Source organism: Puma concolor, chromosome B2 (genome assembly GCF_028749965.1).
Source record: "Puma concolor isolate L17-30 chromosome B2, mPumCon1.1.hap2, whole genome shotgun sequence".
In the NCBI taxonomy this organism is placed as follows: Eukaryota; Metazoa; Chordata; class Mammalia; order Carnivora; family Felidae; genus Puma; species Puma concolor.
The window spans coordinates 101,856,603-101,878,040 of NC_141671.1; the positions used below are offsets into that span (position 1 = coordinate 101,856,603).

General features: G+C 40.9%; 1 protein-coding gene and 1 long non-coding RNA gene across 5 annotated transcripts in view; one reads left to right on the forward strand and one right to left on the reverse strand.

Moving 5' to 3' along the window:
• Window positions 1-21,438, forward strand: part of SLC16A10 (solute carrier family 16 member 10) — a 121,695-nt gene that overhangs the window by 79,546 nt on the left and 20,711 nt on the right. The window lies entirely within an intron of this gene.
• The window catches only part of LOC147581147 (uncharacterized), a 61,008-nt gene continuing 46,178 nt past the window's right edge, over window positions 6,609-21,438 (reverse strand). For all 3 annotated transcript variants that reach the window (XR_015251468.1, XR_015251469.1, XR_015251470.1), the window contains one exon: window positions 6,609-6,951. This is a non-coding gene — a long non-coding RNA (uncharacterized LOC147581147). The remainder of the gene's footprint in view (window positions 6,952-21,438) is intronic.

Consider the following 21,438-nt stretch of genomic DNA (forward strand, 5'->3'; position numbering starts at 1 on the left):
CACCCCCCCATCAACCCTCAGTTTGTTCTCAGTTTTTAAGAGTCTCTTATGTTTTAGCTCCCTCCCTCTCTAACCTTAAAGTAAATCAAATTTCATAGTGAGTGATGAGTTAGGTGGTATTCTAGATATTATTGTCATCAGGAGGCTGTAAATCAGATAGTACACAAAACAATAGGGTCTCTGTTAACTCCAATAACAAACCAGGCCTTTTTTCTGCTGTCCTTCCTTCCAGGCATGTTTTCTTAGAAAATGTATTGATATTTTTCATTTGTGATTTTTCGCATTGTCGAACAGTTATAACACTAAAAGCTATGTTGGAGAGGAAACACCAGACAGTTGCGGGCTGTTGCCATGCGGGCTGTTGAAGTCTTGTGTTTAATGGGTGCACCAAGTTGCTTACTGTGTTGTAAATTAAGGTTTGGATTGTGGATGCTTGCTTAATCCAGGCTTCATGGATCCAGCCTTCCCCGTAGAGGAGGAAAAGGTGTCTTACATCTTTCCAAACACAAGTAGATGATATTCAATTCACATTAAACCCTTTGTTGTGTATTGAAGGGAACACACACAAGGTATAAGAACCTGTCGAAGGAGGATAAAATCTAGTAAATATAATAATAAGAGCTGTTGTATAGTTTACAACTTTTACATACATTATCTTATTTCATCTTCACAACAGGGAGTACTTGTGATGCAACATCTTTATTTCACTGATAAAAAGACTGAGGCACCAAGAGATTTAAAAACTTGTCTAGGGTCACAGAAACAGTTACTGGTAATTACTGGTGTGGCATTTCTATTCCAGAGGCAGTAGTGTATATTGGGTCAAGGTAAGGGCTCTGCAGTAAGACAGATCTGGGTTTTGTCCCTAACTAGTTGCATGACCTTGAGTAGTTCTTGTGAGCATCAGTTTCTTCATCTATAAAATAGGGATAAACCCAATTGTGTAGAGTTGTAAGGATTAGAAAAAAATGTATGTAAAGCATCTATCCAGTCCTGGTGTAAAAATGAGAATTAATTTAAAGACAATGTGATTGCTGATTGAGTGGCTTTAAGTGAGGGCTATAGAAGAGTCAAAGGAGAGAGATGATACCCATTTAGAAAAGGGCTTAGTAAAAGCTTCCCAGGATTGGAGTTGGGCCTTGAGCTTGAGGTTGGTGTTAAATTCAGATCCCCAATCAAGCAGGGAATTAATTTATCTAGGTCTTCTTTGAAGATCCAGAAGTACAATGAAGTGGTTAGGTTAAAAACTCTTAAGATTTTTACCTGCTAGGCTGTACACGAGACTTGAGAGAAAATATGCATGCTCTGTGTCAGTCTTGCTCTTGAAGCAGGGTTGGAGGTTTTCTCTTTTAGTAGTTGACTTTTATTTCTTTATTTTTTTAATGTTTATTTTTGACAGAGACAGAGCACAAGCGGGGGAGGGGCAGAGAGAGAGGGAGACACAGAATCTGAAACAGGCTCCAGGCTCCCAGCTGTCAGCACAGAGCCCGATGCAGGGCTTGAACTCACAGACAGCGAGATCATGACCTGAGCTGAAGTCAGACGCCCAACCGACTGAGCCACCCAGGTGCCCCAGTAGTTGACTTTTAAAGATGAAGAATCCTATTGTTTCCTGAAAGCTGTCAAATGATTTCTCTTTTAGGCCTACCCACTTACAGTCTCCACTGTGAGGGTACAAATCTTCTAGATCAGTTTAAGTGAGGCCTAACTTTCTAAATAAACAATCCTATTGGCAGCTGCTTCAGTTTTTATTATTTGCCCCTTTTGCCTGAGAGTTGTTTTATGTTATTTTCTGGGCTACATATTTATGGTTTCTCCTTATCCAGTTCTTCATTAGCTTCCAAAAGTATGACACTCTTAGTTTTTGTCCTACTTCTCCATCACTCTTTAGTTTCTTTGCTGGTTCCTTTTCCACCCTGACTCTTCATATCAGCGTGTTCCAGGGCCTGTCCCTGATCTTTTTATCTACTCATTCCATTGGTGGTTTCTTCCAGTCTCCAGAGTTCAAACATCTTATCTATGCCGGGGACTCTAAATTTGTATTTCTCACCCAGACCTCTTTCCTGAATACTCTGCCAGGCTTTGAGAACCAACTGCCTACTTAGTATCTCCACCTGAGTGACTGCTACCTGTTTGAGATTTAATATGTCCAACCCTAAAGTCCTGATCTTACCCCCTCACAAAACTTCTCTGCCCCCCAGCAGTCTCCATCTCAGGAGATGGCAATTTCATCTTTCTAAGTGATTGGGCCCCAAACCTTGGAGTCATCCTTGGCTCTTCTTTCTTTCCTATTACACTCCTGATCCGGTCTGGAAATGTTGGTGGTTCTCCTTTCAAAATATATCCAGGATCTGGCCACCTTTCATTATCCTCACTACTACACCTTAGACCAGGCCATCATCCCCAGCCTGGATCACTGCAGTTGCCTCACAACTGGTTTCCCTGCTACCTTCTCTGCCTGCTGCAGTCTGTACTCTACACAGAAGCCACCAGGGTTCCTTCAATACATAATTCACTCTGCTCAAAATCCTTCAATGGCTCTCCATTTCTTTGAGAGTAAAAACTAATGTCCTTATAGTGGCCTACAAGGTACTCCATGATCTGGCCCCTCCTGCCTCTCTGATCTCATCTTGTATCTTTGCCCCCCTTGCTCACTCTGCTCCTGCCACACTGTCCTTTTCGTTATTTACCCTTTTTTTTAAGATTTTATTTTTAAATAATTTCTATACCCATCATGGGGCTCGAACCCACAACCCTGAGATCAAGAGCTGCGCGTTCCTCCAACTGAGCCAGCCAGCGTCCCGCTCTTCACCTTTTAATGAGACATACCCTGACCACCTGGTTACAACTCCCTCCTTCCTTCTCCCCTCCACAGCATTTCCAAACACCCTCACACTGCTTTTCCTTTTTTCATAGCACCCAATACCTTCTAACATATTACATAATTTAATTATTATGATTATTTTTGGCTATCTGTATATATGTATCTGCTAGAATATAAACCTCATGAAGCCAAGGGTCTTTTTTTGTTTTGTTCAGCGATAGATCCTAGACACCTAGCACAAAGCACATTGCTTTGTGCTTAAGTATTTGTCCAGTGACTGAATATGTAAGTCTAAAGCGACATTATATAAGCAATTCATTTTCTCACCATTTTGATCTTTAAAATTCCCTATTTGATGCCATAATGATTTTTCACATACGTTTATATATTTTTCTCATTTTATAGGACATGATAATATTCATATTCATTAAACAGTTAATAACTCAAACTCAGCAAACTTCAGAATAATTAACACTCATGCCATCTTTTTTTAAAGTTTATTTATTTGAGAGAGAAAAAGAGAGAGAAAACAAGTGGGGGGAGGGGCAGAGAGAAGGGGAGAGAGAGAATCCCAAGCAGGCTCCGCACTGTCAGCGCAGAGCCGAAAGCGGGGCTTGAACTTACAAACCATGAGATCATGACCTGAGCCAAAATCAAGATTTGGACGCTCAACTGACTGAGCCACTCAGGTACCCCAGTGCCATCTTTTATTTGGTTCAAAAAATTTTTTTTTGTAATGTTTTTTATTTATTTTTGAGAGAGAGACAGAATGCTAGACGGGGAGGAGCAGAGAGAGAGGGAAGGAGACCCAGAATCAGAGGCAGGCTCCAGGCTCTGAGCTGTCAACACAGGGCCCGACACGGGGCTCGAACTCACGAACCGTGAGATCATGACCTGAGCCGAAATTGGATGCCCAACCAACTGAGCCACCCAGGCACCACTCCAAGTGCCATATTTTTTTAAATTTTTTTTTTCAACTTTTTTATTTATTTTTGGGATAGAGAGAGACAGAGCATGAACGGGGGAGGGGCAGAGAGAGAGGGAGACACAGAATCGGAAACAGGCTCCAGGCTCCGAGCCATCAGCCCAGAGCCTGACGCGGGGCTCGAACTCACGGACCGCGAGATCGTGACCTGGCTGAAGTCAGACGCTTAACCGACTGCGCCACCCAGGCGCCCCTCCAAGTGCCATATTTTAACGGAGAAAGTAATTTATGTGTTTTGCCCTGACCCACATCTTTATATGCATTATGTTGAAATTATAACTTGATAAATAGGAGAAATTTCTGTGTCTTTGTCACTACTGTAAGTATGTGGAAGAAGAGAATAGGAACGCTTGGTAGCCATCCCCATTAACTAGGAAAGCTAGACAGTTGGTGTCTGCCCTACTGTGTAGCGACCGAAAATCTTAAAGAGCCTTGGGTGGTGCGTGTTGGAACAGGGTTGGATGCAGGAGCCATAGTCTGACCACAGGTCTACGTAGCTTTGGCAAGACAGAGGGCCACGTCAGTCAGATGACTGATAAATGCCTAAGAATGACAATGATAATGTAACTTTTCTAGGTAACATGAAGTGCTCCATCCTCAATATGAGGATCATGATTTAGTTTTAATTACTTTCACATCTCTCCACCACTACTCATCTTGAAAAGCAGCTATTTAGTACCTGTGTTCTTTGACTCTAGAACATGGTAGTGGCGTTGAGTTTTAGTGTTTAAGCTTTCGACCCACATAGTTCTCTATCAGGGAGAAGATGACTGACTCATGTCGTAATCTGCAATATATGTGTTGATTAGCCTGTTTTCAAAACTTCATGATAAGATAGGAATGTGTCAGTTTTGTGTCAGGAAGTAATTGTTCTCAAAAGAAACTTTGATCTGTAGAAAGACCCGTGTATCTGATACTGTGATCAAAGACACGGTCATTTGCATGCTGACAGGACAATTAAGTGGACACCAAGTCCAGTGGTAATTGGGGACAAACAATTTATATTTTTAAACTAGGAGTGAAATTTTGAGACCAATATGCCAATAAACAGAGCATATAGTACCTCAAGAGACATTTTATAGCTTTGATTAATGCCAGATGTTCTCATGGGCCAATACAGAAATGTCACTGTTAGACCTCACTGGCCAGGGCCCTTCTCTTCATATTGTGAAAGCAGGAATTCTGTAAACCAGACCTCAGGGTGCTGAGCCATGCAAACAAGAACAGCATACATGCTTTCATCAGTTTGAGGCTTCCTCAGAGGGAGATTCAGGGAGAATCCATAATGTATCGGGCATTTTCACAAAATCTCACATAACCATCACAAGGATGAGTGTATCAAGTGTAATAATTAATTACAAAGTTAGGGCTAAGGAAATGACTGTGCTGAGTTCAACGTCACTCACTGAGTTATGCTCAGAGCTGGGATTTGAGCACAAGTGTTGGAGTCTAAGTCTCATGTTCTTTTTATGAAAGAGTCTGCTGTCCCTTCATCAAGTCACCCCACAGATGGAGTGCTGCCTGTTATCAGGCCAAGTTTCCTTTGCCTTGGAAGTTTCCCTTCCATTCTCAGAACTAAGAACAGAGGCATTGCTGGGCCAGTGCAGCTCTCAGAGCCTGCTGTGCAGCCATGGACAGGACCGTGGAGGAAACAGGCTTCTGTTCTGATGTGATGTAAAGGAGAGGGTGTCATGTAACCGTATTTCCAGCCGTACGTCAACTCTTCTCATCTCTACTACATTGTCAATATGAGAAAACTGAATCGCTTTTCACAACCTGTGACAAGCAGAATAGGGAATATACACAGTTTTGCATTAGGTTTTGAGTTCTACAATAAACATTAAGCATAGCAGAAGAAAAAAATGGACAAATGTAAAAATTTACAAGATCCGGCCTCTTTTGGTTAACATAAGTACTATTACAGGAAAATGGAAAAAAAGTAAATTGCTTATATTTTAGAGTTATAAAGTATCCATCCATCACTGATCATTAGTGTCCTGAGAAGGCCCTAAAGAGTCCTGGTGTTGGAAAGCTGCTCCCTCTCTCTTGTTAATGTCTAGTGTCACCAGGGTTTTTGTTTTGTTTTTAAGTATCTCAGGTTTTATTTGTTAAAATATACTTTTGAATAATTTCAAAATTTAACCATTATGTGGATATTTGCTTATCCCTCAATTGCTTGGATTAGTATCAAATTAAAGTTTGTTGAAGTTTGAAGGACCTAAATTAGCTGGTGAGGGTCCTATTGTGGTTTTTATATCAATTAGAAGATGAATAGAAATAAAAATATTATTTGAAGAATCTTTCCTTTGTGAGGCTATACTTGGACATTGGCTTTACCCCGTATTTACTGGGTGATTCTGGCAGGTGGACAGAGTTGTCTGATCCATTGAGAGTACATTTCTGCTAATTTATCCTTATCTCCAAATTCTGGAGCATCTCTTTTGGAGAAGCCATTGTAGACACTAACTCCAGGATTACAGAGCAGAATAGGCCTTAGTTATATATTTGTCCTGAAGGGAAGAGTCTTTAGTGCCCAAAGCAAGTTTGAGGGATGCACATCTCTTATGTATTAGCCCCCAGACTGCCCATGCCACTGTCCATTTCCCCTTTGCTTTTCCTGCTTTCTGTCCCCGTTACCTGTATCTAGTTTTTTACAGCTCACTCATAATCAGGAAGTTTATATTCCTTTGTAACAAACTGGAGAAAAGCCCATTTACTGGTAGGCAGTGCCTGCCATGTGGAGGCAGAACTGCAAACATGGACAGCTGGTGTGCAGGTCCACAGGCCAGCTGTGTCTGCACCCATGTCTAATTGAACAGATTCATTCTTGGAGTAACACGGCAGGAACAGCTGCCGCGTCCAGAGCTCCCGAGCATGTGGTTTAGGATTCAGCGTGTCCAGTCCTCACAGCCATGGAAGGATTTGCTTAAAACCACCAGTTTCTTAAACAAATGCAACATTTACTCATTTCCCTTTTTATTGACGTTTGACATACAAGAAGTTCCCACAAACGTTATCTTTCACTGGAGTCTCAGGGCCACACTGTGAGATAGGCAATCATGCAAGGCTGGTAGCTGGTATGGCCAGGGCTTGAGCCTGGCTCCTCTGAAGAGTGTGACTTTTAAATAAGATATTTATGTACCTGCAAAGATATAACAGTCATTTACGAGTTGAAAGGCATCGTATGGGTGATTTAGTTGCACTTTTTTAATGAGTAAAAAAGGAAACTAAAAGGAAAAGGAACTAAAGCACAGAAAGGTTAAGTTGCTTGCCAAAAGTCACATCGTTATAAAGCTGCAGAACCACTGTAATAACATCCAGGAGTATCCATAGAAAATAAGTGGATGCCTATTATAGCCTAAAATATAAATGTGTATATAGTAGAAATAGAATTTTTATTTACTAAAAAAATTTTTTTTAGTTTTTTTTTTTTTTTTTTAACGTTTACTTATTTTTGAGAGAGGGAGACAGAGTGTAAGCGGCGGGAGAGAGAGAGAAGGAGACACAGAATTGGAAGCAGGCTCCAGGCTCTGAGCTGTCAGCACAGAGCCCGACGCAGGGCTCAAACTCACAGACCGTGAGATCATGACCTGAGCCAAAGTCAGACGCTTAACCGACTGAGCCACCCAGGCACCCCAGAAACAGAATTTTTAGAGGAATGACATAGTTTTCTCACGAAATGTAACCCTAGTCAACTCATAGGATTCATTTCCTAGTCCAGGGTTCCTTTGCCATTTTGACACATTTCAGTTCTTCAAAGTTGCCAATGGCAGTTATCCTGGTTTTGTTTTATTTTTTCTTTTGCTGATCTATTTGGAGCTCAGGGTCGAGGTTGTTGAGCCCAGAGAGTGCAGAGAATGCAGACTTCACAGTAGGATCCTTATAAACCAAAGGTTATTGTGCTTTGGGCCAGGACTGGGCTGCTGAGCTGATCTCTCCTGCTGCATTGATCACTGATCACGGTAAGGTTCTGACAGGAGAAAAGCCTTGGGGCTCATTACAGCCATGTGGGTGACGGTTGCTGTGCTTTGGAAATATTTTAAAACTGATTTACGATGGAATTGTATAATCTGAAGAGTTTCCCTGTCAGTCTTGCTTGCACTATAATCAGATTGCTGATATGGAGTTAATATTTGAATTTTGTTTTTGGTCTAGAGGCTAAAACAATAGAGAGTAAATACTACGGGCTAACATTTTAATTTTCTTCCTTCTTTTATTCTTGGTTTTGGTTTATTCTAATTATCCTTATGTTGATTGTTACTTTGACATTTATTAGCTATGCAGAATGTTTTGGTACTTTGCAGAATAAAAAGTAATCACATTGTTTTTCCACCAAATTTTCCTTAAAAAAAATTTTTTTTTAATGTTTATTTTTTGTGAGAGAGAGCACACGCGTGAGCGTGGGGGTTGGGTGGGGGGAGGTGGCAGACAGAGAGGGAGACACAGAATCAGAAGCAGGCTACAGGCTCTGAGCTGTCGGCACAGAGCCCGATGTGGGGCTCGAACTCACTGACCACAAGATAATGACCTGAGCCGAAGTTGGACACCTAACTGACTGAGCCACCCAGGCAACCCCAAGTTTTCTAATTTAAGTACAGCTGACACTTGACCAATGCAGGGGTTAGGGGTACTGGACCCCCATGCGGTCAGAAATCTGCAGATAACTTTTGGCTTCTCCAAAACTTTACTACTAATAGCCCACCATTGACAGGAAGCTTTACTGATCATAAGCAGCCAGTTAAGACATATTATATGTTACATGTGTTATATAATGTATTATTACAATAAAATAAGCTAGAGAAAATACTAAGAAAATTGTAAGAGAAGGGCCACATAACAGACCACATAACAAAAAAACAAGAAATGTAAAGAGATATTCTTGTGTCAAATTTATAAGCCTGTTTTAAAATGAAAAATAAAATAAAAATTACATTGACCCTTGAACAACATGGGTTTGAACTGTGTGGGTCCATTTATACACAGATGTTTTTCAATAAATAGAGTATAGTACTGTAAATGTATTTTCTCTTAAGAGGCTTTTTAAAATTTTCCATTTATTAAGCAATCTCTACAACCCAACATGGGGCTTAAACTCATGACCCTGAGATCAAGAGTCATAAGCTCTACCAACTGAGCCAGCCAGGTGCCCCACAAACATACGCTTTTTGATTCATTTCTCACAGCAACCTTTTGGGAGGAAAGCAGTACTGATGTTGAATAGATTAAGAACCTTGAGGATCAGAGGTTTTATTTGCTCAAGGTAGCACAGTAGTGGAAGGGGTGTTACTAGAATTAGAATGGGTTATTCCCATTATTCTGCCAGTTTTTTTTCCCCCTTGCATGTGTGTGGCTTCCTCTAATTACAGCTCAGTTGAAAAGATTCAAGCATTCATTCATTTGACAAATACTGGGTACCTGCTGGGTGCCATTAGCATTCTAGGTGTGGGGATGCAGTGGTGAGAACAGCTTGATAGATAAGTACACACATAAACACATAAACAAGGTAGTTTTCAAATAGTGATGTTTTCTTTGAGGAAAATAAAAAGAGATGAAAGGTAATGGTGGAAGGTCACTTCAGCGACAACTTTGAGGTGACAGTAAATGCCATCTATGGATGAGGGACGGTATTAGCTATGTAGAGAATATAAAAGCAAGATTGCTTCCTATTGCCCTTGGGAAGCCTAGGACATAGAATCCCTCTAGTTTCTATCTTTAAGGCCAGCCAATGATTGATGATTTTTTTAGCCAACTTTTTATCCGGTGTATTATATTGAAATCTGCATGTTGAAAATTTTAAAATCTTGCATAGGGCCCAAGGATTGCTTTTTCTTCAGATACTTTACCCACTATGTATATTTTCTAAAAATACACTACTCTTCCTCAGTCCTTGTGGTTATTACATTAATGATGAGACATCTTCTCTCCTTCACTTTATCTCCTCTTCTTCCAGATTTTTTCCAATGGTGTCTCTGCTTTTCTTGCCCTTCTAACCTTGCACTTATTTCCCTGCAGATCTCAACATCTGCTGCAATTTGACCACTCAGGTTAGTGAAAATTTGCTCACTTATCAGTTTTGTGCCTTAGGCAGTATTCACCAGTATTCTCCTACTGAAGATGAATAAGGATCTTTACTTCGGGCGCTTCTACTTCATTAATGGCAGAAGTTAAAGAACTACAGAACACTCTCATCAAAACAAGCTAGTTGGGTTTGGTTTGTTTGTCTGCTTTTTAGTTTTTTTTGTTTTGTGTGTGTGTGGTTTTTTTTTCTCTTCCAAACTGTAATATGCTAACATAGGAACTTGACAGGACAGAATACTGATCATTTACAAAGAAGTAAACTAAGGCAGAGCTGCTGCTTTTAGTAAGACAATAAGTTATCATGTATTCCAAATTATATTTAGACAAAGACAAGTGTGTACAGGTAATTCAATTAGTTTTTAGGAGTGATGCATAATTTATATTCAGTGCGAAAATTATCCCTAGAATGTAGGTTCCAAACTGCTAAGAGCTTTTGAAATTGTGGGGGAGAAAAAAAAAATCCAGACATTTTTTTTTTTTTTAATTTTTTTTTTCAACGTTTATTTATTTTTGGGACAGAGAGAGAGACAGAGCATGAACGGGGGAGGGGCAGAGAGAGAGGGGGACACAGAATCGGAAACAGGCTCCAGGCTCTGAGCCATCAGCCCAGAGCCGGACGTGGGGCTCGAACTCACAGACCGCGAGATCGTGACCTGGCTGAAGTCGGACGCTTAACCGACTGCGCCACCCAGGCGCCCCAACACAGACATTTTTAAATACCTAGTTTTAACTTTAACTGAAAACCAGCAATAGTGTATTTTTGTCAAGCCCTTATACTATACAACATATTTGATTTTATTGATGAAAACTGAGTTTTTCTACAAAATACACTGGGGAGTTCTGTGTGGGAATTGTCTTGATACCTCAGGAAATGGCAAACAATAAACGGGTAAAGTAGACTGGATACTTCAAAGGGTAGGGACAGAGCCCCCTCTTTGCCGCTCCATCCCCAGCACCTAGCCTGTGCCTGGCACTCAAAATATTTTTTGACCATTTCCACCCTGAGCTTATAGATTGGTTGAATTGCTAAAGTATGAGTTCTACTAATTTCTCTATTTATGCTTACTTCTTATTCTAATAGCACTTTATGTTCTTTAAGTTCTTTCTTTCTTTTGGTCTTTACTATATAAACCTTGAAGGTGACAACAGTTTTATCTCCATCTTACATGGAAAGGCATTAGCTGGTTTAGAGACTTTCTCTGATCACGCACATATAGTGACAGGGTGAGGTTTATATAATAGAAAAGTACCCTTATCTAGTTTCAATGTGGAGTAATGGGAAGATCTGGAAATGGGTGGTAAGAAGTACATAGTTAACCGTGTTGAGGCGAGACGTTACCTCCTATGCCTTGTACCTTCTCCTAGCTGCTTCCAGAAGATTGGGATCACTGAGGGTAACCACAGCCCAGAAAGTAGGCTAACAGATGGCCGTGCCACTCTTGACCCCCACATACATCTGTGGAGTTTAAAATATCACCATATATTGATTATTGAATTTATGAGGCATTTTAATAGCCTCAACATAAATCAGGTGTTCCTGTCCCTACTTAACTGTATCTCTACTTACGTGAACACGTGGTTTTTTCTTTTATGTTTCTTAACTCAGGAGCTGCCGCAGGGATTTTTCACAGTTCTTGCCACATGTCTCTTGCTCATGCTCTTCAGCTTGCAGGACATTCTCAATCCTGGGATCAGGATTACTCTGTCCCTGTCCCACCTCTTCCTCGTGAGGTGCTTTCTAAGCTTGATATCACGTTTACCTTCACAACAACCCTGTCACATATCTAGAGTAATATGTCAGACCCAGGACCTCCTTTTGTCTTCTGAAATAAAATATCTAGTTCATAAAAACTACCCATACACATAATTTAAAAAAATAATACCTTACTTTTAACATAAAAAAAAATAAAGGAAGTAATTTTTTTTAAAAATCATATGTATTTTATTTTATTTTTTTTTTTTTTAAATTTTTTTTTTTCAACGTTTATTTATTTTTGGGACAGAGAGAGACAGAGCATGAACGGGGGAGGGGCAGAGAGAGAGGGAGACACAGAATCGGAAACAGGCTCCAGACTCTGAGCCATCAGCCCAGAGCCTGACGCGGGGCTCGAACTCACGGACCGCGAGATCGTGACCTGGCTGAAGTCGGACGCTTAACCGACTGCGCCACCCAGGCGCCCCAAAAATCATATGTATTTTAAAAGTTAATGTGGGTGCTCCAATTGGATGGGGGGGGCACCAAATGTGGGGCATCCCAATTGGGTGGGGGGTCAGTGGCGCAGGCAGTGAAAGAATTTATCCAAGGCAGAACAAAAAAGATAGGAGTTTACTGAATACCCCACAAGGGAGCAGCAGGCAGGACAGCAAAGGGAGAGACTGTCCGTGATGAGGTGGTGGTGAGGGGCCACAGTTCTAGGGCAGAGTGAGGAAGTATGGGGACTTCTGGATTTTTCCCTTTTTTGGTAATCTTAGGAGTTGTGCCTGGTTATTATTGGTCAGTTAGGGCCTATGGCTATTTCAGGGTTGGTTGCTTAATGAACCTGTTTGCATTCAGCTTGGTGGTCGCTGTGGGTCTTTTTGCCTTGCTCAATTTCCATTGCTCAAGCCTATTGCCTACTAGGAGCCTCTATTGTTAATGCTTGGGACACATGCTACAACATGGATGAAACCTGAAGACATTATGCTAAGTGAAATAAGCCATAGAAGGTCAAACACTGTATGATTCCACCTAGATGAGGACCTAAAGTAGTCATATCCATAGAAACAAAGTAGAATGGTGGTTGCCAGAGCTTTAGCAAAATGGGGAATTAGTGTTTAATGGGTATAGTGTGTCAGCCTGGGAAAATGAGGAAGTTCTGGAAATGGATGGTGGTGATGGCTGCAGAGAGAGTGAATGTATTTAATGCCACTCAAGTGTATACTTAAAAAATAGTAAAAATGGTACTGTTTTTCAACACAGTCCTGGAAGTCCTAGCCTTAGCAATCAGACAACATAAAGAAATAAAAGGCATACAAATTGGCAAGGAAGAAGTCAAATTTCACATGACATGATGTTCTACGTAGAAAACTCAAAAGACTCCACCAAAAAACTGCTAGAACCGATCCATGAATTCAGCAAAGTCACAGGATATAAAATCAATGTATAGAAATTGGTTACATTTCTATACACCAATAATGAAGCAACAGAAAGAGAAATCAAGGAATCAGTCCCATTTACAACTGCACCAAAAACCATAAGATACTATGAATAAACCTAACCAAAGAGGTAAAAGATCTGTACGCTGAAAACTATAGAAAGCTTATGAAAGAAATTGAAGAAGACACAAAGAAAAATGGAAAAGCATTCCATGCTTACGGATTGGAAGAACAAATATTGTTAAAATGTCTATACTACCCAAAGCAATCTACATATTCAGTGCAATCCCTACCAAAGTAACACTAGCATTCTTCACAGAGCTACAATAAGCAATTCTAAAATTTGTATGGAACCAGAAAAGACCCCGAGTAGCCAAAGCAATCCTGAAAAAGAAAACCAAAGCTGGAGGCATCACAATTGGACTTTGAGCTGTATTACAAAGCTGTAATCATCATGGCAGGATGGTACTGGCACAAAAACAGACACATAGATCAATGGAACAGAATAGAGAACGCAGAAATGGACCTATAAATGAATGGCCAACTAATCTTTGACAAAGCAGGAAAAAATATCCAATGGAAAAAAAGTCTCTTCAGCAAATGGTGTTGGGAAAACTGGACAGTGACATGCAGTGGAATGAACCTGGGCCACTTTCTTACACCATACACAAAAATAAACTCAAAATGAATGCAAGACCTAAATGTGAGACAGGAATCCATCAAAATCCTACAGGAAAAAACAGGCAACAACCTCTTTGACCTCAGCCTCAGCAACTTCTTACTAAACACGTCTCTGGAGGCAAGGGAAACAAATGCAAAAATGAACTATTGGGACCTCATCAAGATAAAAAGCCTCTGCACAGCAAAGGAAACAATCAGCAAAACTAAAAGGCAACCGGCGGAATGGGAGAAGATATTTGCAAATGACGTATCAGATAAAGGGTTAGTATCCAAAATCTATAAAGAACTTATCAAACTCAACACCCAAAAAACAAATAATCCAGTGAAGAAATGGGCAGAAGACATGAACAGACAGTTTTCCAAAGAAGACATCCAGATGGCTAACAGACACATGAAAAGATGCTGTGAGCCAATGTGCAGTATTTGTTTCAGATCAGGAAACTGATGCCAAGATCTTAAAATCAGTAAGGAGTAGTGCTCATAATTCAACTCAGCCTTCCAATTCTCAGTCACACAAGTTTCCTCACTGCTATGCTGGCGTCCTTAATCCAGACCACTCAGGGCCTCCATTTTCTTACCTATCCTCCTAAAGGGGTGTGCTTTTTTTCTTCCTGAAACCTTTAAAATCACAAGACAGAGCTGAACACGTTTAAAATACTGTTAATCACACACCCCCTCCACCTACCCCAAAACTCTGAAATAGGCTTATTTCTTAAGAAAATTGAAAAAAAAAATGGGGGTAGACAATCTCAGAAATATGTATATGGAAATGACAACAGCGGGAAGAAAATTGACCTAGGCTCAATCCTAACAATTCAGATACATTTTTTTTTTTTTTTTACTTTGATGTGATACTAGGGAGAAGGTTAGCAATTAGATAGCTCTTAGAATTGACAGAAGACTCATCCCTGTATGCCTTACAAAGACTGAAGGAGAGGAGACATATCCCCTTTTCTAAAGAAATACAAACGTGGAAACATTATGCCCCAAAAAAGAGCATTCATCACAAACAGGATCCACATCTGCAAAGCTTTTGTGGCCACAATGTGTTTTCAGAGTGCTCTTTCAAGTATTGGTTATGCATGCAGACTGTGGACAGTGGCTAAGCCTTCTGGAACCATCTTACCAGAAGGGAGGGAGGTGGTAGTCTAGCTCCTTCAAAGACAGATACTGTCTAAATTCACAGTTCATGGTGTTCATTCCAAACTAGCCAGGAACCAAGGATCTGAGAGAGTGCTGAATCTATGCCAAGAATGAGACTCCAAGAAGGAAACTGTTCAGAATCAAATTTGGATTTAGGTAGAATGAATAAAAATTAAAATAAACCAACAGATTAAACATCTTTCATTGTTCAGGAAAGACTAGAACAATTTTTGGTAATTTGTGAAATATCTGGCATTGAAATTGTCAGGGTCACTAAATTTCAAGTTACCTCAAAATCCTAGAGATTTTTTTAAACAATTTTTTTTAAGTTTACTTATTTTTGAGAGAGAGACAGAGACACAGCATGAGTGGGAGAGGGACAGAGAGAGCAGGAGACACAGAATCTGAAGCAGGCTCCAGGGTCCAGGCTGTCAGCATGGAGCCCAACGTGGGGCTTGAACCCATGAACTGCAAGATCATGACCTGAGTTGAAGTCCAACGCTTGACTGACTGAGCCATCCAAGTGCCCTTATTTTCTATTTTAAGTTGAAGTCCATCTTCTAAAATGCAGGATTATTTGAACTGTCATCTAAATCCAAATTGGTTTTGATAATTCCAATAGAACATTTTGCCAAATCTAGATCTGATCTAAATAATGCTATGTCAAGGGCGCCTGGGTGGCTCAGTTGGTTAAGCATCCAACTCTTTTAAAAACAATTTTATGTTTAGTTTTGAGAGAGACACACGAGTGCGAGCAGGGAAGGGGCAAAGAGAGAGGGAGACACAGAATCGGAAACAGGCTCTAGGATCTGAGCTGTCAGCACAGAGCCCAACACAGGGCTCAAACCCATGAACTGTGAGATCATGACCTGAGCTGAAGTTCAATGCCTAACCGACTGAGCCACCCAGGCTCCCCAAGCATTCAACTCTTAATTTCAGCTCAGGTCGTGGTCTCACAGTTCATGAGATGGAGCCCCGTGTTGAGCTCTGTACCGATAGCTCAGAGCCTGCTTGGGATTCACTCTCTCCCTCTCTTGCTGCCCCTTCCCTGTCTCAAAATAAATACAATTAAAAACAATTTTTTTAATTAAAAAAAATAATGCTATGTCAAGAATGGACTTTTGTTTTGTTTTGCCTTTTTTTTTTTTAACCTAAGGGGAAAAAAAAATTTTTAATGTTTATTTTTGAGACAGAGAGAGACAGAATATGAGCAGGAGAGGGGCAGGGAGAGGAGACACAGAATCCTAAGCAGGCTCCAGGCTCTGAGCTGTCAGCACAGAGCCCAACACTGGGCTCAAGAACTATGAGATCTCAAGAACTATGAGATCGTGACCTGAGCCAAAGTTGGACCTGACTGAACCACCCAGGCACCCCTAATGGAAATTTTTGAAAAAATGTTTATTTTTAAGAGAGAGAGAGAGAGAGCGCGCGCGCACATGCACACATCGGGGAGGGGCAGAGGGAGAGGAAACAGAATTCAAAGCAGGCTCCAGACTTTGAGCTGACAGCAGTGAGCCCGATGTAGAGGCTTGAACTTATTAACTGTGGGATCATGCCCTGAGTCAAAATCAAGAGCCAGAGGATGCTCAACGAACTGAGCCACCCAGGTGCCCCAAGGAAAATCATTAAAAACAAACAAACAAAAAAACAGAAAAATAAATTTTTTAAAGAAATCTTAGAAAATGTTTTTAAAATTAGACCAGGGTTTTTTGAGCCATCAGCCATCTTTCATCCTCCTGAACTTTTCTTTTTCTGTCCCTTAGTGGCCTTTAAGTAATCTTTACTCTGGAAACCCTTCCCTCTTTTTTCTGAGTCCCCACCTTTACGTGTCTTAACAGTGCCGTGTGTGATTACCGACAACGTGGAAGCCCATCTTCATGAAATGGAAAGACTGGCCATTTAAGAAACCACGCAGAGCCAGCTCCTTGTACCTCTACTGGCCCTGTTAGGTCAAAGGTCTGCTCTGCTCTCTACCTGGTCAGCTGCTGGAGGCAGGGGGGCACCTGCTCCACAAGTTTAGTCATGATGGAGACATCTTATTAGTAGGTAGACACTGGGCTGCCTTAAGATGTCCTTAAAAATGTTAGTGGGCAAAGAATTTTATGTTTTCATTTCAAGCACATCTTAGAGCTTTATTCTGAAAGCACAGTTGATCAGATTTAACAAGCTAAAATGGCATTTGAGGCTGACCTAATCAAGGAATATCTATCTTAATAGCCATAAAGTCCTATTTCAATATTATATGGTGTAAAGGGCTTACTTTTTATGTACCCAAATCTAGGAGTGTAGTTTTCTTCCACATTTGATCGCCTCACTGGGTTTGCTGGTGTACAATGTACTTGTGAAAAAACTTTCTAAGTGAATGCCCCACTTGTTTTACTTTTTTTTTCTTAGCAAAAACAGAGGTAGAGAAAACATACTTGTTTAAAAAAGACAGGAAAAAAAAAAAAGGACCCAGACCAAACCCTCATTCCACTCAGAGTTCTGTTCATCTTACTTTGAAGTCAAAGGGTAGTGTAAAGTTTTGATTTGCAACAAATTCTAAGATTATCCATTAACTACTCTAGCAAGCTTTCTACTTCCTTTCAAATGTACATCTAATTTTTAAAGGGGCCAGGCACTTTTCTTTGAGTTTATCTTTTAAAAAATGTATTTTAAGCAGAATGATCTCTTAGAGTTGATGGAATAGCTTTTCATATGTTGAATGGATGTATCAGAAACCTACTCTAACCTGCAGGTGAATCAGAGGCAACAGGTTGAAGCTGCTAATGATCTTTGGAGTGAATAGCAAGTGAGTGAAACTGCTCTGAACTCCATATCCCTGCTGGAGAGTAGGGAGCTGCAGAAATCATTCTTTATTACAAAACCACTGAAAATACCGTGTCGCATTTGTTACTCCGTTTTTGGATATAGCATGTAAACGTAAAAGTTACAGGTCCCCTGACCTGCCCAGCAGAGTTTATTCTTCTAGCGACAAAATGGGTGCTGATGTTTACCTGGTGTCCAGCTTGACGATGTGTATCTGAAGAGGAAGGGCAGGAGATCAGGAAATCAAAATCTTCACAGGCAAGGACAGTTGAGGACTGCATTACGGGAATCTGTTTATCTCTCAGAGGGCACAGTAACTGCAACAGCCGTGGATGATAACTGTTGTTGATTTTTTCCTGCTCAGTTCTGCAAAGGTAGTTGAAATTCTACCAGTTCCAGAGCCTGCAATGCTCTGGTGAAGCTGTTTTTGTCTTGCTTTCCTGGCCTCCCGAAGTTACTGCCTTTTTTTTTTTTTTTTTTTTTTTTTTTTTTTTTTTTAAGCACTCCATAGTGGAGTCAGCAGCTGTTACTTCAAGTCCACATCTTTAGCCTGTAGTCCCTCTTGTTTAATTAATTATTCCCCAAAGATATATAGTTTAACTTCTATGTACAAAAGTTTTATCATACTCTTTTTTTTTTAATGTTTATTTTTGAGACAGAGAGAGACAGAGCATGAACGGGGGAGGGGCAGAGAGAGAGGGAGACACAGAATCCGAAGCAGGCTCCAGGCTCTGAGCCATCAGCCCAGAGCCCGACGTGGGGCTCGAACTCACGGACCTCGAGATCGTGACCTGAGCTGAAGTCGGACGCTTAACCGACTGAGCCACCCAGGCGCCCCTATCATATTCTTTATGTAATAAATTATATACATGTTACATAAAAGACACTAAGCTAAAACCACCCATCCCCTTAAAACGCTGGAGGCAAGGGCAGTTGAGGCTGAAGACCATCATAGTAATGGCTAATACCACAATTTTATAAAATACTGTGGATCATTATTGGACCTCTTTTGGCCAGTGACCTCCTTGCTTTGCTGGTGTGTGCCACCACTGGGTTTTAAGGGTTTCTGTAAGTAAAGTGATGTAGGGTTCCCTTCTGTTGGGTATTCTATCGTGCAACTATTTGTCAAGGAGAAACTTCAGTTTCTGCTGCACTTACATCAGTTTTATAGGAGCCGTTTTTATTCTGTGGTCACCCATTTAATTTTCTTCATGGTTGACTAAAAGCCAGAGGACTTGGGCTGGGTTCTCCATGGAAAAACACTGTCTGATGTCTCCCTGTGTCTGGCACTGTCACTCCTCTGAAGAGGAAGAGGTAGAGAGGGAAGAAGCCAACCCAGCAAGATGACTTTTTCTCTTTTTTAATGTTTGTTTTTGAGAGAGAGAGAGAGAGAGAGAGAGAGAGAGCAGGGAAGGGGCAGAGAGAGAGGGAAAAAGAAAGAATCCCAAGCGGGCTCTGTGCTGTCAGCACAGAGTCCAATGTGAGTCTTGAACCCATGAACCATAAGGTCATGACCTGAGCTGGAACCAAGAGTCGGATGCTTAGGACGCTTAACTGACTGAGCCACCCAGGCGTCCCACAAGATGACTTTGTCAGGCTCCTACCTCAGCCTCTCAAAAGGGAATCCACATCTAGGCTCTAGTGAGGGGAGAGGAACCACTCCCTCTGGCTGGTCAGAAACATGTCATCCATAGATGAATGAACGGTTGAACCGCCGTTTACTTGGAAGTGGGGATGGTTGGGAGGAAGGGGAAACTGTGAACTGTTCTTTTTTTTTTTCTTTCTTTCATGCATGATGTAGAATGAACAGATATTTTTGGATATGAGTTCTTGGATGACAAAACAATGAAAGGGTTTCACACAACCCACAAATGGCTTCTATGGGTAGCAAATGTTGTTTGAATGATAAAAAAATGTTTTAGGAGCAGGCAGCATTCAAGTTGTCAGCAAGGTTTTGGTAATCCCTGACAGGTGTGCAGCCCTGGAGTAAACCAATGTTTGAGGACCTAAATAAAGGACTATTTCCTACCCTGAAAATACATTCAGATAAAGTCAACTTGAAACAACTGCTCTACAAAATGATGTTATTTTTTTACGTAGATAGTGGCCTCTGTTGTAAGCTCTGTGTTCGTTTATAAAGTTAGGTTAAATAGGGAAACATCTACCCAACATTTTTTTTTTTTAATGTTTATTTATTTTTGAGACAGAGAGAGACAGAGCATGAATGGGGGAGGGGCAGAGAGAGAGGGAGACACAGAATCTGAAACAGGCTCCAGGCTCTGAGCTGTCAGCCCAGAGCCCGACGCGGGGCTTGAACTCACGAACCGTGAGATCGTGACCTGAGCCGAAGTCGGACGCTCAACCGATTGAGCCACCCAGGTGCCCCTACCCAACATTTTTATGTCCTTATCCATGTAACGCTTTTTGAGAGATACGAATTTGGCCTAATATTCATGCTTTCCGCTAAATTAAAGTGCATGGCAGTCTCCAGAGGATGAGACATTGGCAGAGATTCATCAAATAGCCTGCAGCAATCATGGGAGACCAGGCTGAAGTAGAACACACCAGATCTCCAGGGAACTGCTACCTCAATTAAGGAAGGATCTCTAGGACCCAGAGACTAGCATCCCTAGACTCTGTTCTCCGACCCCCCCACTCCCACCCCCTAGATTCCCATACTTACCGACTGTTTTTGAGCTTGCAGATTTGGGCGAGGGTGAGGAGGTGTATTGGAAGCTGAAGTCCTTGTTTTATAACAACAGCAACACATTTCAATGAAATAACACCCCTTATAGTTGAAGAACTAAGTTTCCACTTAAGCGTAATTTAGACTTAACAAACTCACCCACTTTCAAAAGGCCGAAAACAATTCACCTTATTATCCATTTTAAGGATCTTAAAGTAGAGCAGGGGGAAAACTAAACTAAACCACTAATGAAAATAGCAGTTTGGCAGGCAAGTGTTCTTAGTTTCATCAAAAGAATGACTGGTAAGTTTGGTTTAGTTTTTTTTTTTTTGTTTTTTGGTTTTTTTTTTTTGGTTTTTTGGTTTTTTTTTTTTGTTTTTAATACTGAACAATATCTTTTAAAAAGTTAGATCCTTTGGGTACTTACTGAAGTAGATTAATACATTAAGTCTGGATTCAAATTCTAAATAAGTTGATGAATACACATAATTATATTCTACGTGCCTTAAATCAGGTTATTCATTTTCTTCGGAATTGAGCTGCAATCCATCTTTCCACTTTGTCTAATTTCACTTACCAAGAGTGATAAAGGCCTGGAGGAATAAGCCAGTTTGAGGTCACCTTTATCAATAGCTACCTTATCTTTGCAGCCACAAGTGGATTTCTTAGACCAGCACTGTTCAATAGAAATGTAATGTAAGCCATATAATTTATAATGTTCTACTTTCCATAGTTAAAAAAATTTTTTTTTATGTCCATTTATTTTTTAGAGAGACAGAGTGTGAGTGGGGAGAGGGGCAGAGAGAGAGGGAGACACAGTATCCGAAGCAGGGCTTCCAGGCTCTGAGCTGTCAGCACAGAGCCCTATGCGAGCCTCAAACCCACCAACCGCGAGGTCATGACCTGACCCGAAGTCGGACACCCAACCTACTGAGCCACGCATGCTTCCCTCTACTTCCCATATTTAAAAGAATTAAAAATCGGGGCGTCCGGGCAGCTCATTCGGTTAAGCATTGACTTCAGCTCAGGTCATGATCTCACAGCTCGTGAGCTCAAGCCCTATGTCGGGCTCTGTGCTGACAGCTCAGAGCCTGGAGC